We start from the raw sequence: 16,677 nt of genomic DNA, 5'->3' as shown, positions 1-16,677 counted from the left end.
ATCTGTTCCACAACATCTCTGTAATGGATTATTGACCCTATATTTAAGTATTTCCCCTGTAGGAAAGTCCCCTTCCTACCAAGGTATACTACTTACTTTTTAATTAAAATTATTTACTTGGCCAAAAATTGGCCTCCATGTAGCTTGTTTCCAGTTCTTCTCTTTAGAGAGGTGATGTGACAAGCCTAATCCTTGTTTTAATGAAAATTCTTATTCCATCATGTTCCAATGAGTCTCTATTCACCAGAAGGAACATCCCAATTTTTTCAACTGTTTGTCAGCTAATGTGGGTTCATGGACCTTGGTCACTCTCTTTGAATATGTTTCCATTTGTAGAAAGGCCTCTTGAACTAGGATGTCCAGGTCTAAATGCATTCTCCTGAAGGCATCTGACTAGCCTGGAGTATACTGGCATAGCTTCTGTAAAGTCTTCTGTAGAAAATATTCCATAAAATTGGGCAGTAAAGACCATTCTTGAAATTGTATTCACTGCAACAAAGCAGGAATTGTATAACTGTTGAAACTGACAAAATAGTTATTATTTATAGACAATTTGATTGATATCTATAAAGTCCAAGGAAGTGAATAAAAAATTTTATTTTGTAATCTACTCCTATGTTACAAAATAAATATTTAAAAATCAGTAGTTTTCCAAAGTACTATTAATAACTATATAGAATAAAATAATTGAAAAGTATTCCACTAACAATAGGCTCCCCACCTATAAAATCACTCAGGAATTGTCTTTAAAATTTTGCAGAAGAAAATCTAGTATTTTACTGAGATAGAAAACTTAAGAAAATGGAGAATATGCTCTTGATGAGAGGACTGTATATTTTAAGGAAATCATAATTGAATTTCTAATGTATAGGTTTAGTGAAAGCACAAATTCTTTTTTTAAAAAAGAAATTGATGAAATCATTCTAAAGATCACCTGGAGACAATAGGCTTGAATTATGTGAAAATGAAGCGTATTTGTTGGGTCTTTGCCTTATTAAGTTATTCAATAGAGTATGAAGCTATACAGATGAAAACAGCAAATACTGGTGAATTTGCAGGTAGGACAAAGTTACAGATAATTCCTAGAAGAAATAGAAATGGCCAAAAAATGTGAAAGAATCTCAATATCACTAGTATTTTTGCAAATTAAAACAATGAAATGGTTTTTTTGGAAGGGGCTAACAAGCTAGCAAAGATTTGGAAAAATGAATAAAATTAATGCAAATACTACTAATAAATGACATGTCTTTTTGATAAGCAGTTTTACAATAAGTATCAAGGATATTTAAAAAATTCTTCACTGTAGACCTTTAAATTCTACCTTCTAGACTCTACCTAAGAAAATAATTCTATTTAAAGATTTTTATAAAAGGATGCTCATTGTGCATTACTTTAATAGCAAAACATTGGAAATAACCTAAGTGTCCAAAAGAGGAGAATAAATAAATAAAATATGATAGAGCCTTAAAACATAATAGTATTCTGAAACTGAAAATGTTGAGTGAAAAAGTAGTATATATTATAGAGTAAAATCAAAACCATGTAAAAAGCATTAGAAAGAAATGCCCTGAAAGGAAAACAATTCCTATCTCTTTGTGGTAAGATTTTGGATGATTTTTATTTACCCTTATATGCTATAAGAATTTAAAAAAATCCTATAGTTACATGAAAGATTTCCATAATGAAAAAAATAGGTAATAAAAATAAATAATGTGAAAGAAATTTATTTAAATGATCTGACATTACATTTTCTTGGGACTTTGTTGATGTTTGATTAAGTCAAATGGCAATTAAGTCAAATGGCTAGTGAGAACTGGAATTTTTTTCTTACCAAATTAGCTTTAGTCTTTAATAGTTGTCATAGCAGTTTTAAAATTTGATATATGAGTGAAAGGTGTTCAGAATTAGTAAATTTTTATACAAATGCTAGGATTGATGGTTTTATAATTACTCATGATTCATTTCTAAGGGTGTGGATGGATGTCTTGTGTAATGGGACGGGCTGGGCTCAGAGAGTTCTGCTTTAGGAACTGACTTGTATAGTGGGGTAGACGGGGTATTGGGTCCTATAAGAAGGGCGGAGAAGTGGTGAGTGGGGTTGAAGGAAAATTCCAACAGCATGCTCTGGGAAGTCCAAATGGCAAGAGGAAAAAAGTGTCTGAAGACCACGGCAGAAGCTGACAGGTAAGAAACTTGCTTGGGGATCCAGGCTGAAGGATGGCATAGCAGGGCGTTGTTGGCATGTAGAAGAGCTATGGCCACTGCCACTGTGACTCCCTGATGGCACCTTAGGCCTTTTTCTTGAACTACCAAAATCAGGACTGTGAGCCCTTTTTCTAGAGCAGGGACCCTCAGACCCCTCAGCGTCACCTGGGAGTGCTTGCTTAAAATGCAGGTCTATAGGCCCAACCCTAGACCCGTTGGGACTCTCTTGTGGTAGATTTGGTAAATCACATTGTAAGAAGCTCCCTAGGTTATTCTTATGCATACTAAAGTTTTACGGCAATTGTTCTAGAACAGTAGCAGAAATTTAAAAAACAATAGAAGTAAAATGGAAGCCGCATACATCATTACAAATTTTCTAGTAGCCACATTAAAAAAGTAAAGAAAACAAATTAATTTTCATGTTTTCTTTAGCACAGTAGCCCCAGGATATGATCATTTCAGCATGCAAATAAATATAAAAATTGCTAATGAGATATTTTACATAGTTTTTCTCACGCTGTCTTTAAAATTCAGTGTGCATTTTACACTGAGAGCCTGTCACAATTCAGACACTAATTTTTCATTGGAAATACTTGATCTGTATTTAGATTTCATCAAACTGACAGTTGAAAAGGTACATTTGCATGCCCAGGTGGTTCCAAACAAACATACTGAGACACGCTTGGGCATCAGTCAGTCATCTGTAGAGCAGCCTCAGTGATCCTCCAGTTCAATGGGAGTAGAAGGCAAGTCCCCACACGGGTCACCCATGAGGTCTGATGTGATCCTGTCTTTGGCTCCGCTCTGATTTCATCTGCTACCACTCCCTTGCTCCACCACTCTGCCCTAACCCCAGGCACACTGGCCTTTTTGGTTCCATAAACACTCCAGGCACATTCTTGCCTTATGACCCTGGTCCCAGCTGTCCCTGTGACTGAAAGTGCTTCCCCTTAGATATCCACACAGCTAATTCCCTCATCTTCTACACCAGCTAGTAAACCTCATGCCTCCAGCCTCCAGCGTGAGTTGACACTATGGGAATGGAGTCAATCTTTGGCTTTTCCCACATTTGTGGGCAAAGGTTTAAAAAAGGAGCTCGAACTGCATTAGCACATCTGCTTTCCAGAGAATGGAGGGTTGGCACCAAGTGTCTTCCTTCCATCCATCTCAAATAGATGATGACACATCATGTCCTTTTTCTGGACATAGAATCGTGCCTTGCTAGAATATGGTGTGTAGGGTTGACATGTGGCTTCTTTATCTGTCAGAAACTTCAGTTTAATTCAGTGACAGAGGATGGGCAAGGTCAGATTAGAACTCAGGGATTCTGACTGCATTATCATCACTCGACCATGTGTGGAGGTACCCAAATGCCTTACCCTCTAAGACATAATAGAAAAATGTCACTTACGTGAAATCTTGCCTCACTTTTCAAGCAGGCATACACTCTGCTGTTATAAATTATTTAAGCAGCTGCTCAGAAATGCTACTTTTGCAGCATTTGCTGAGAATTCACTTTGACCTTGAACTTGATATGTAGCTATTGTCACAGTGATTTCCCAGGTGACCGGAAGCATCTGGTGTTGCCATGGGCCCAGACTCAGGAGTGGATTTGACAGTCCGCCTTCTCGTCGTCTTTTTGACATCTGAGTACCACACAGTGGCAGAGCAGTCATGTGGAAAGGAAGGAGGAGATGAGAAGTTTTTGACGGGCACAGCATCCGAGAAATGCTGATAAGCTTATGAGAGGGATGTTTAAGAATGCCCTGGGTCAACTCAATGCCCTGGGAAGTGATGAGCCACTTCCCTGTTCAGCCAGATGTGAGATGAGCTTGGCTTGGCCAGCTTTGTGTGCACGAAGAGACTTTCATGGAGACAATTATGAGAAAGAACATCTGCTGTCTGATAGACTGCCACTGTCCTGTGGTAGGTTTCCAATGAGAATAAGAATTTCAAGGTTTCCCTGAAACTGGCATATGTGCAAGAAATTTGAACTGATATAGTGGACAGGGCAGAGATCCTGGGTCCTAAGGACCTAACTCCTACTCTGCCACTATCTCATTATTAAATCTTACTCATAAAATAAAGGCAGGTAAAATAAATGAATGATATGAGGTGAACAACTAGTCAGCTCCAGCCATCGATTGCCACGAAGAAATGCACCTCTACTGTTTCTAGTTCTTTAGAATTTCCGAAAGAAGTTGGAATCCAGATATCATGAGAGATCTTTACACTTTTAAAGATGGGCAGCTAATTCAACCTTTCAAATATATTGTACAGACCCAACAAAACATGTTCGAGGGAATGGATACATTTTCTTGGTTTCCAATGTGTGTGGCTTCCAGGAGACAGAGTCCTTCTTCCCATGAGAAAATAAGGACCAGAAAAGTAATATAGCTTTCCAAGATCAACTTGCTCTAGTCAACATTTACTGAGGGCCAAGTTTAAGCCTCCAGCAGGATATCCTGTAAGGATCTAGCTTTATGTACTTTCAGCTGCAAGAGCAAGTTATTCCTGTTTTCTGAGCCTATATCTTTATCTGTAAAGGGAACATAAGGACAGTTATCTCCGTGGGTCATTGTGAGATTGAATGAATTTATAATGATAAATACTCAAGGGCTTTGAAGTTAGTAAGTTTTCAATACATGTTAGTTGAGTAACATCAGGTTTTAAAATTAAAGATTGCTGGTTGAATATTCTATCTGCTATCTAGCATTAGACAAGTAGGGAGAGGGCTTCATAGGGGAGGAGAGAGGGAGGATGGAGAGACATATGACTGCAGGAGAATGAACCTACCTGCGGGGTTTGAGTCTAGCCTTGCCCTGGGTACCTGTATATCTGCAGACAGTTCCTCTCTGCTGAGCCCCAGTATTTTTAGTTTCATTAAAATCCCTTTTGGAATTTATGGATCAATTAGGAACAGTTAGCATCTTTACTATATTGAATCTTTATTATGACATTTATTCTGATCTACTTCTAAGTACTTCAAGAATGCTTTGTACTTATGTCCATGAAAGTCTTCCACTTATTTCATTACATTATTGTTTCACTATCATTTAGCTCTAAATATTTTGTAATTCCTATTGTTCTCACCTCATTCATTTATTCAATGAATAGTTATTTACTTCTTACCATGTGCCAAGCCCCGTTCAAAGCACTGGATAATAGCTAGTGAACAAAAGAGATAGAAATCCTTACCTTTATGGAATGTATATTCTAGTTGGGAAGACAGCAAAGAAACACAATACGTAAGCAAAATGTAAAGCATGTGAGAAGAGATAAGGGCTTTGGAGAAAAATAAAGGGGCACAGAATGCCAGGTGAGGGCAGTAAGAGTTCAGTTTAAATTCATTTAAAAAGAGAGCAGGTAGGAAAGAAGTCACTGTAAAGGTGACCCGAGGAAAAGGAGGGAGAAAACCTTTGGGAAAAGTTTCAGTCATGTGAATGGAAAGAACAAAGGCACTGATGGAACTGTATTCTTGTTACGTTTGAGGGCAAGATTTGGATGGTATGCGAAATAGATGTAACACAGAGTCAGGAAGGTAGCGGGGAGCTAGATCACAAGGGCTCTGTAGGCTACTGGGTGGACTTTGGCTTATATTTCCAAATAATAAACTTTTAAGATCCATTCACATTTATTGTTATTGTTTATATATTTGGATTTGTTTCTATTTTTATTCTCTATTTGCAATTCTTTTTTCTTAGCTGCTATTTTCCCCTCTACCACTGTCATTAGATTGTTTAATAAACTTGCCTTAAGGTAACACAGATGCTGAAGAGCACAGCCTCTGAAAGCTCTGGGTTTGAGTTTTGGCTCTACCGCTTCCTAGCAATGTGACCTTGGGTCAGTTACCTAACTTCTCTGTGTCCTAGACTGAGATCTGTTGGAAATTCAGCTGTCAGCTGTTCTCTCATGGGGTGGTTGTGAAGATAGCTTCAAGCACTTCAAACAGTGGCAGCATATAGGAAATACTCAAAATGTGTTTGTTGCTCTTTTTGCTAGTTTGGAATCGAGCTTTTGACTGTATTTCTATTCTTCTAACATTTAGCATTAATTTTTCAACATATTTTTTAATAACGTGAAAAGTTATGCAACATTTTTCTCCCCCTCTTGACCACTACAAATACTGAAAGTCTTTAACTTTCACTTAAACATTTCTTACTTGTTATAGTTATTTTGAATTTGGTTTTGAAAAACATTCTTTGTTTTTTGCAATCATAAGATTATTAAATTTAACAATATGCTTTAACTTTTTCTGTAATTACCCTGTCTTTTTATGGGGGGGGGGTGTTAATCTTCCTTCTTACTTGCATTTTTTAAACCAATTCTTTTAATGCAGGTCTATGAATATATAAACTATGTTCATGTAAATATCAATAGATATGCTTTTATTTTATCCTCACTTGTGAATGAGGGTTTAGCTGGGTACAAAATTCTATAATATGTATAAGTCTTCTTGAAAATTCCCAGCCATAATTGTATGTCACTGAATGTTTTTTTCAAAACACCATCTATCAACTACAAGATCATGGAACAGTTCTGAACACTACAGCAGAGAGATGCAGGTGTAATGATTTCAACACCCTGGATATTTTCTTTCTCCTATTTGCTTCCATTTTCTCTCTATGTAGGTTGTTGTCAATGGAACCAGACAGTGTAAACATCATGGCTTGAATAACACCCATCAGCTATGAAGAAGTGTGGCCAGTATTTGTTCTCTGTGTTGATTCAACTTTTATGTCTCCAGTAAAATTGCCCCTATGAGGCATTTGTATGGATTCTCTGAATAAAGAGAAATTCATTTGTTCAGCAAAAAGTTAGCATTTTGAATACTTCATTTGGTTGTCTTTTGGCCTCTATTGCTAATAAGTATGCTGTAAATTTAATTCTTATTTCTCTACAAGTAATTTTTTCTATTTCCTCTGATAATTATTAGATGGTCTTTATAATCTTTTATTTTTATGTATTTCATTAGGATATGAATTTATCACTATTTACCCTGCTGATTATTCATCGTGAAGCTATGATCTGTTCACAAGCCTGTTGTGAAGCCTGGATAAAATGGCCTGGTCCCTGATTACCACTTCACCTTCATCTTCATGTCACTTTTTCCTCACTCACCATGTTCTCCCCATACAGACTGTTCTCAGATGTATGAAGGTCCTTCTCAGCTCAGGGTCTTTACACATCTTGTTGCTTTTGGCCTGAAAACTCCATCCACAACTTCATCTGCAAATTCCTACCTATCTTCCTGGTGCCAGGTTAAGTACCGTTCCCTAGAGATGCCTCTTCCCATCCTCCTGTCCAGCTTAGGAGACCACAGCACGTTCCCTCACAAAACGCCGTACGTTTCCTTTGGAACGCTTATCAAAATGGTGATAAAAATTATTTCTTCTATCTGCCCCTCCCCTTCTATTTTAAGCTCCATGAAGGCAGGGGCCGGGCTTGTCTCGTTCATCATTGCATTCCCAGTACTTGGCTGTGACGGTCCTGTCTTTTCAAGAAGTAAATGCCAAGGCAGGATAAGATGTAAGACAGATTTATTAGGGGAAATTCTTGTGAAGCATAAAGGGGAGAGCGGGGCAGAAATCTGCAGGGAAATTCAAGGAGAGAGGAAAGGAAGTGTGGGCTAGGAAGCGCGTTAGACTGCAGCACAATTCTGAGAAAATTTTGGCCAGGCCAATGGAAGTCCCCAGGCAAAAGTTTCTCCTTAGAGAAATTCTGTGTTGAGCAGAGGAATCCAGCACAAATTACCCTGCCGGGCTCAGCACTGACTGGGGCCACCCAGGGAAGTGGGGCTTGGGCAGGTTTGCTGCAGCACCTCTAAGGGGGTGGAGGCTCAGCCGGGCAGCAGGACGACAGTGCCTCCCACAACAGGTTCTCACAGGGAAGGTCTGTGCGCCTCCTTCTGTGGCCACCAGGCCAATGAGGTACTTGGAGTGAATTGAATGGTGGCCCCCAAAGGTACCTCTGTATCTCAATTCCTGGACCCTGTAAATGTGTTGTTATTTGGAAAAAGGGTTCTTGCTCATATAATTAAATTAGGAATCTTGAGATGAAATTAGTAGGCGCATGAGGCTAGTGGCTGCTGTATTGGACGGTGGACAGTGCAGATATAGCTTATCCATCATCCTGGAAGGTTCTTTGAGCAATGCTGTTCTAGAGTAGTTTATTTATGTTAGGCAATGTGGTGTGTGTGTACGTGTGTGTGTGTGTGTGTGTGTGTGTGTGTGTATGTGTATGTACTCACAGGCAAATCAATACAACCATATGGAAAGACTGCTTGAAAAATGCAAAATGATCTCTCTTAGCAACAGCCCTCAGTGCTGGTCCTGCTGGCCTCTACAGCAGGCAGTTCTTTTTTCCTGACCTGTACAACTTTCTTCCTCTCCTCCCCCGTCCTTTCTCAGCTTAGGCTGTATGTGTGTGTCTGCATGCTTGTGTTTTTAAACTCTCCTCTCTAAAAGTTCCTGTCACAAAGAGCCACTGTGACTGATAGAGACCGTCTCATTTGATCTCCCAGGTGGGTCGGGCTGGAAAAAACCTGAAAATAATCTGTGAGCATCGATAATCTTCCTTATGATCATGAGATGATGATCTCAGGATCATCCACCCTCACGTTCAGCTCTGTGAAGATTACAGAGTCAGCGGAATGCTATGTCTTTCCAGGAGGCCATTACCCATAAGTTCTATTCTTAAGAGGAATACCGTTCTAGAAATAGCAAAAAAGTGTGACCTGTTTAGCCACTCTTCTGCCTTATGAAGCCAATTTGCCAGAAATACATGTGGTTTTTTAACGTTTCTCCTATTTTTTAGATGAAGAGAAATCTGTGGCTTTGCTGAACTTTGTTTACTATGAATTATTGACGAAATGGGACTTAAAAAATGTCCAGCTTCACTTACAGTCTTGCGTAGCATGATGCCTCTACTTTGGCCTCATTAATTCTAATAGCATTAAACAGAGTACAGCATCTGCATCAGGGCCCCTTACTTTGGAAAAGATGATTCTTCTTCCCCCAAGAGGGTCCCATTCCATTGACTCGTGCTGCACAGTATTACAAAGTTTTTCTCTAGGACCAGCTTCTGCCATTAGAAGCACTGGAAGGTAGTGTCACCTGGACAGTTTACTTCTGCTACCAGTTCCTGGAGGTAATTGCTTCCCTAGCCTTTGTGATGCCAATCTTTTGCTTATTAGCACTTTCTTTAATGAAGGATGGAGGCTGTATCGGTTATCTATAAATGTGCAGATGTGGGAAGGTTAAAACAAGGAGAATTGATTGAAACAGATTCCTAGAGGCCCTCCTCACTTCACAGACCCAGTTGATTAACTCAAGTGCTAATATAAAACTGGAGAGTTATTATCTGGAAAGGATGAACCAAAGGGGCTCTGAACTGGGCGCACCAAGTTGAGAGTATGAATGACACCCTGAAAACAGAGGATTAAGTGAGCATCTACTCACTGAATGGTGATGACACCAGAACTTTCTTTTTTTTTGCAAAACAGGTTTATAACCTTAGGTAAATTTTCTCTGGTTTCTGGGGCACTGACCAGCCTAACCAGAAAGATCTATAGATATTGTCAGTTGATGGTTCCTCTAAATGGAAAGACAATTTCTCTCTCTTTTAGTCTCTGTCTCTTTCACACACACATACACACACACACACACACACACACACACACACACACACACACACACACTGAGTTTAATGCCAGCTTGTATAGTACCTCATTTTGAATATGAATGGATAATAAATCGTTAACAATCAAGAAAATTATCTACCTTGAAAGACAAAGGCCAGAACAAGCAAATAGAATAAAAGTGCTCATAGGAAACAGAGGCAACACAGGGAGAAGAAGAAAATTTAGGCAAATAACTATAATTAATATTCCTGGAAAAGTATGTGAAGAATAGTATTCATGACACAAAAAGAGAATGTATATAAAAAGAGAACATTTAGAACAATGAAAAACCTTTGAAAATTAAAAATAATATAGCAGAAACGTATGGGTCATAGTCTCTGCAGATTAGTTAATAGTAACAAAAGGAAAGATTTCTAATCCTACCCTCCATAAATTGACCATATAGAATTAAAAAGCCATCGTCTTAAAAAGGAAATGAAAATGAAATTAAAATTATTACAAATGAATGGCAAGTCTGTGGGATTGACTATAACAATCCTCAGAGGAAAATTTATATCTTAAATGCAAAATGCATTGACCACATCTATTTGATTTCTTCTCCTCAGCTCACAGATAAACTACATTTCCTAGCTTCCCCTGTAGCTAGGTGGGACCACGTGACTGAGTTCTGGCCAATGGAATATGGGAAGAAGTAGATATGCTTCTTCCAAGCCTGGCCTCTGAAACAGCGTGTTCTCCAAACCCTCCACGCTCATTGTTTCAATCTCTTTCTCTTTTTTTTTTTCCTCGTTGGCTGCCCAAATGGAGGGATTCAGTCAAGGTATATCACAGTGTCAGCAAATAAATATTAACTGTGCTTCTGCTACTGCTGACAGAGGGACATCATTTATCCCTCATCATTTAGTGCGTTTAAATTCAGGCTGATGGGATACTGAGTAGTTTAGCAAAAACTGAACAATCTATTTGAAATTCTTAACTTCGTGGTGCAATAGCTTGCAAAGTTTTCTTTACTACAAGCTGAAACCCTCTGTGTGTTTCTTTTTGAGAGCCTGAATCAGTTCATTCATGTGTTCATTTTGCATTCATTTATATATTCAGCAAATTCTTTCTTAAATTATTTATTTATTTTTGGCTGCGTTGGGTCTTTGTTGCTGAGCGCAGGCTTTCTCTAGTTGCGGCGAGCGGTGGCTACTCTTCTTTGAGGTGCGTGGGCTTCTCATTGCAGTGGCTTCTCTTGCTGCGAAGCACGGGCTCTAGGCATGTGGGCTTCAGTAGTTGTGGCTCGCGAGTTCTAGAGCGAAGACTCAGTAATTGTGGCACACGGGCTTAGTTGCTCCGTGGCATGTGGGATCTTACTGGACCAGGGCTCGAGCCCGCCCGTGTCCCCTGCATTGGTGGGCGGATTCTCAACCACTGCACCACCAGGGACGTCCTCAGCAAGTTCTTATTAAGCATCTGCCTATCTAATGTGCTATACTGGACACAGGAGACAGGCAGGTTTTATGCCTTAAAAAGTGAGACAACCAAATAAATACATGAAATAATCAAAACATAAATTGTAAGTTGTATTATGATTAGTATTAGAAAGAAGTCACCCAGGAGAATTTTCTTGAAGGAAGATGGTCAGGGGAGGCTTCTTAGAGCATAAAGAATGAGAACACAGGAGCCCTGCAAAAAACCAGCCAAATATTAAAATGCCTTACATACCACATGGAGGAGTTTGGCTTGCTGGTTTTTATTTTGCCACTAGAAGAATGTGATTTTATTATTTTTAATTTTTTAAAATTAAACGGAAGATTCTTTAAATTCTATAGTGCTTTACAATTTTTGAAAGTTTCACACACATGATTATAATTCCATAATAATCCTCCCCCACCCCCTGCAACCCTTATATTTTGGCTTTTATTTTAAATCTTTAAATTTTAAAAAGATCTATTGGCTTTGGGTGAAGAATGGATTAGAGCAGTTATTAAGTAACTGGTATTAAATGTGAAAGAGAGGATGATTTATAAAAATATATTTTTGTAATCCATTAATATGTAATGTCAAATAAGGAATTTCTCCTACCAGAGACATTTGAGTAGTTTTCGATCCCAAAGTTGACAGCAATGATCTTGTTGTGACCTGCCTGGAAGGGTCCTGCTTTCTGGGAGACTACTTTGCTCATGGTAGAAAAAAGACTTTTATTTTCAAGAATATTATTTACTGTGTCTGATTATTTTAAGTGGAAAGACATCTTTGGATTTATCTGAGGCTGAAATGTCTCACTGAAATTTGTGATTTGTGTGGTGATGGGAAGGTCTTACTCTATAGAGGGGAATAAATGGACTATTACATATTGATCTCTTATTAGTTTATACTGGAGACTGTTCAAAATAAACTGTGTTATTTTGACTAGTGTCACTGTATTAGAACAAAGAGTATTCTTTGTTCCTTATACTATTAGGGCGTGTTTGGTAGAAGAATGAATGAATAGTAATTTTCTCTGAATGCATTTTAAAAATAAATGGAAGGTAGTCTGCCAATAGGAATAGAACTATGAATGCCTGCTCATTTAGTTCTGCAAAACTTGGCTCGTGTCCTAAAAAGTGGGCCCTGTGGTTGGTTCTTCCACAGGCACGAATAATGCAAATGTTGGGCCAATTTGACTGTGGATGAAATCTCTGTGAAGTCATTGGCATGTGGTTTTATGCAGTCTGGCTGGGTTGAAGGTCTTGAAATAGAGTTCCCATGAGCCCTTCCATTCCCCAACTCCACTGCCATTAATGTAGACTGACGCAGACCTCCTATTCACAGCAACACTTCACCTGCCAGCCCAAGGAATTGGGTTCACAGGGCAGAAGAGTCATTTGACTATGGGGCTGTTACCTACAATGGTGTAAAGGGGCCCAGTGCTCTTTCTGAGTTTGCCAGGATTAAAGCTCAATGAAAATGTGGTTCAATTTTGATTCACTTCTGGTCTAATTTTTATAAGAGATTTATATTAGATTTGGTTCAATGAATGTAGACATGTATAGGTCAACGTCAATAAGCAATCAAAATATAGAGTTATTGGTTGTATGTGTGATTTTGCTAAAAATTATTTTCCATCAGATATTTAACGGTTTACTCTTGTTTTTGTTCAATGCAAATTCTTGGTCTCTGGAGATGCTTATAGATGAAGTAAATGGCCATCTCTTTTTCTAGATAGCCATTCATCTGCTGAAGCAGCTTTGAGGTTGTGTCCAGCCCTAGGCTTTTGTGATTGAAGCAGGAAAACGGGTTACTGTTGTTCAGAGATGTGGTCCTCATCTGTGATTTTTTTCAGTGTTTTGCTATGTAGAGAATAGCTATGTATTGGAAGCTGGGCTTTCAAAAGTATCGGAAGAATTAAAGGATCCCAGTAAATTTTTTTTTTTTCCCTCAAAGTCTCTGTGTTTATGTTACCATTACCATTTTTTCCTATTTATTTTGAACTAAATAGTCAATCAAATTAGTTTTGTAGTTGACATTTCGGGTCCTCTATTCTTCCTTTTTTAGTTTTTTTTGGTCAGGAAAGTATTAGCCTGGGTTTTTAGTCTTGCTTCTTTTATGTAACTCAGGTGAAATTAATTTAAAAGGCAATGGTTTGGAGATATTGGCTGGTGATGAAGAGACACAGAAATAGGAATCTTGCTGGGTTATTATTTATTTTTTCTTCAGGTTCTTTTTAAAAATAAATGCAGAGAGTAAGTACTGAAACACATTTAGCTATAATTGTAAATACAACTAGTTCATAGAGGGTTTTTTTTTTAAAACATCTTTACTGGAGTATAACTGCTTCACAATGGTGTGTTACTTTCTGCTTTATAACAAAGTGAATCGGCTATACATATACATGTATCCCCATATCTCCTCCCTCTTGCGTCTCCCTCCCACCCTCCCTATCTTTTCTTTGTTTGTTTTTTTGGGTTCTTTTTTTAGTGTATTATTTTCTAACCATCGAGAATAGCTCTGCTATGCTTCGTTATTGGAAAGGCACTTTCATGTTTTTCTATCATTCCTTTTCCTATATGTTTATAGGTTTTCCATGAAAGGATTAAGAAATTAAGGATAGTGCCTCTCAAGAAAGAATGACCAATGACCCTTTGATCCTATCTCAGATTTGTTTGAAACTTTGTCATTCACAAGGTTGTGCAACCATCCTTGCTATCTAATTCCAGAACATTTTCATCACTCTAAAAAGAAACCATTTACCCACTCCCCATGCCCGCCTCCCTCCCTGCCCTTGGCAATCATTAATCTACTTTTTGTTTCTGTTTTTTTCATATTCTCAACATCTCATATAAATGGAATCGTAAAACGTGGCCTTTTGTGTCACTTAGCAGAGCGTTTTCAAGATTCATTCATACTGTAGCATGTATGGTGAATTTTATGGCATGCAAATTCTATCTCAATAAAAAAATGTACATAAAAGCCAACAGACTCAGTTAAATTTTAACTAAATTAAAAAAATCTTGCCATTCAGACAGGAGAGCAACAACTGCATGAAAACATTTACTTAAAATTAATTTATAAACGTACAGTGTTTGGTTTCTAGGTTACCTCTAACTTCATAATTTGCCTTTTCCCCTAAATATAAAAACTGTATTTGAAGTAACTCTTTTTCTACCACATCAACCATGCAGTATCTTTTCTTCGATTACACGCTGTTTGTCTTTGCTCCAATGGAAAACTAGGTCATTAAAACCATCCTGAGGCAGAATAAGTTGTAGACAAACATGTTTATTCAGAGTTGAGTGCTGGGGTTTCTATCTCTCATACAAAGTGTGTGATGTTTACTTTCGTGGCTCAGTTTCTTCTTCCATAAAATGGACACAAGAATAATTCCTACCAGAGGGGGGCTGTGAGGTGTAACTGAGTGCTCAGAATAGTGCAGGGCACATGGTGAATTTTCAAATGAGGGAAGTGATTATTACTCTTATTGACTCTGACGTTTATATAATTGATAGTGTCCAGTTGTATGTGTTATTTATTTATTTTTTTTGGCCACACTGCACAGCATGTGGGATCTTAGTTCCCCAACCAGGGATCGAACCCATGCCTCCTGCAGTGGAAGAGCAGAGTGCTAACCACTGGACCCCCAGGGAATTTCCAGTTGTATGTGTTTATGGAACAAGAAGTATTGCACTAATGAGTGTAAATAGTCAACAAAAAGGGAAAGGTCTCTATTAATTCCTGGCCATATACATTAGAATTCTGTGTATATGGCTAATAAGGTTCAGTTTGGGCTGTTTATTCTCAGTGAGCACTGTGTCCACATGATCCCTCAAGAGAGCAATGGAAATATGGACATTGAACAGGCTCAGTGAAAAGAAACAAAATTTAATGCAGCTTTATTTTGCTACTAAGTATTATTTGTGTTAAAGTGTCAGTAAAGAAGTTGGGAAGAATTTGACATTCAGGTTAATGTCATTAATAAACAGAATTATTAAAATGCATAAAAGCAGGAGCAACTGTACAGAGAATTCTACATAGAGAAGCCTAAAATTCTAAATTCTTCTTCAGATTGGAAGATGGATTGCTTTTATATAATACTGAAATTATGAAAGCAATCACAAGAAAGTTTTAATTATTTGCAGATTTTTCCAGAATTTATTAACTGATCATTTAAACTACTGACTTTTAAAAGGAGTTTATTGCATGCAATAGTTGTGCAGTATTTCACTTATTTAATAAAGGTACTGAATGTTGAAGGACAAATTAATACTACTATTGACATCAAATATATTCTTTGTGAAAAAATAGTTAATATCTGTAGATGAAGTTATATATATTTTTATAGCAGTTTAATGGTAAAAAAATACCTGAACAGGGTGTTTTTTGTTTACAGAGTGATTTTATATGACATACATTGATCTCATCAAGACCATGAGTGCTGACATTAGTTTACAAAAATTTTATTTAGGGCTTACTATGAGCCAGATATTGTTTGAGGTTCTCAAGGTAGATTAAACAAAAGAGATGAATATTCCTGGCTGCTATGGTCTTAATGTTTATGTGCCCCCAAATTTTATATGTTGAAATCTTTAACCCCAAGATGATAATATTAGGAGGTGAGGCCATTGGAAGGTGATTAGCTCATTAGGGTGAAGCCCTCATGATTAGAGTTAGTGCCCTTGTAAAAAAGACCCCAGAGTACCTTCCACAATGTAAGGACACAGTTCTCACCAGACACCAAATCTGCTGGCGCCATGGTCTCTCACTTCCCAGCCTCCAGAACTGGGAGAAAGAAATGTTTGTTGTTTATAAGGCTTCAGTTTATTGTGTTTTTTTAAAAAAATAAATTTATTTATTTTATTTATTTTTGGCTGCTTTGGTTCTTCGTTGCTGTGCGCTGCTTTCTCTAGTTGCAGCGAGCAGTGGCTACTCGTCGTTGCGGTGCACAGACTTCTCATTGCGGTGGCTTCTCTTGTTGCGGAGCACAGGCTCTAGGCGTGCGTGGGCTTCAGTAGCTGCAGCACACAGGCTCAGTAGTTGTGCCTCGCGGGCTCTAGAGCACAGGTTCAGTAGTTGTGGCACAAGGCCTCAGTTGCTCCACGGCATGTGGGATCTTCCCAGACCAGGGCTCGAACCTGTGTCCCCTGCACTGGCAGGCGGATTCTTAACCACTGCTCCACCAGGGAAGGCCTATCGTGTTTTTGTTAGAGCAGCCTGAATGCACTAACAATACTGACCTTCATGGAGCATAACATATAAACAAATTCACATATAAATAAATAACCTAGCAATAAATAACTGATTTATTGTGTAATTCCAGGTAGTGATAAATACTAGGGGAAACAAAAAGCAGGACAGGAAGTAGGGAATGA

Source organism: Delphinus delphis, chromosome 7 (genome assembly GCF_949987515.2).
Source record: "Delphinus delphis chromosome 7, mDelDel1.2, whole genome shotgun sequence".
NCBI classification, from domain to species: domain Eukaryota; kingdom Metazoa; phylum Chordata; class Mammalia; order Artiodactyla; family Delphinidae; genus Delphinus; species Delphinus delphis.
Note: the sequence above shows the minus strand (reverse complement) of the source record.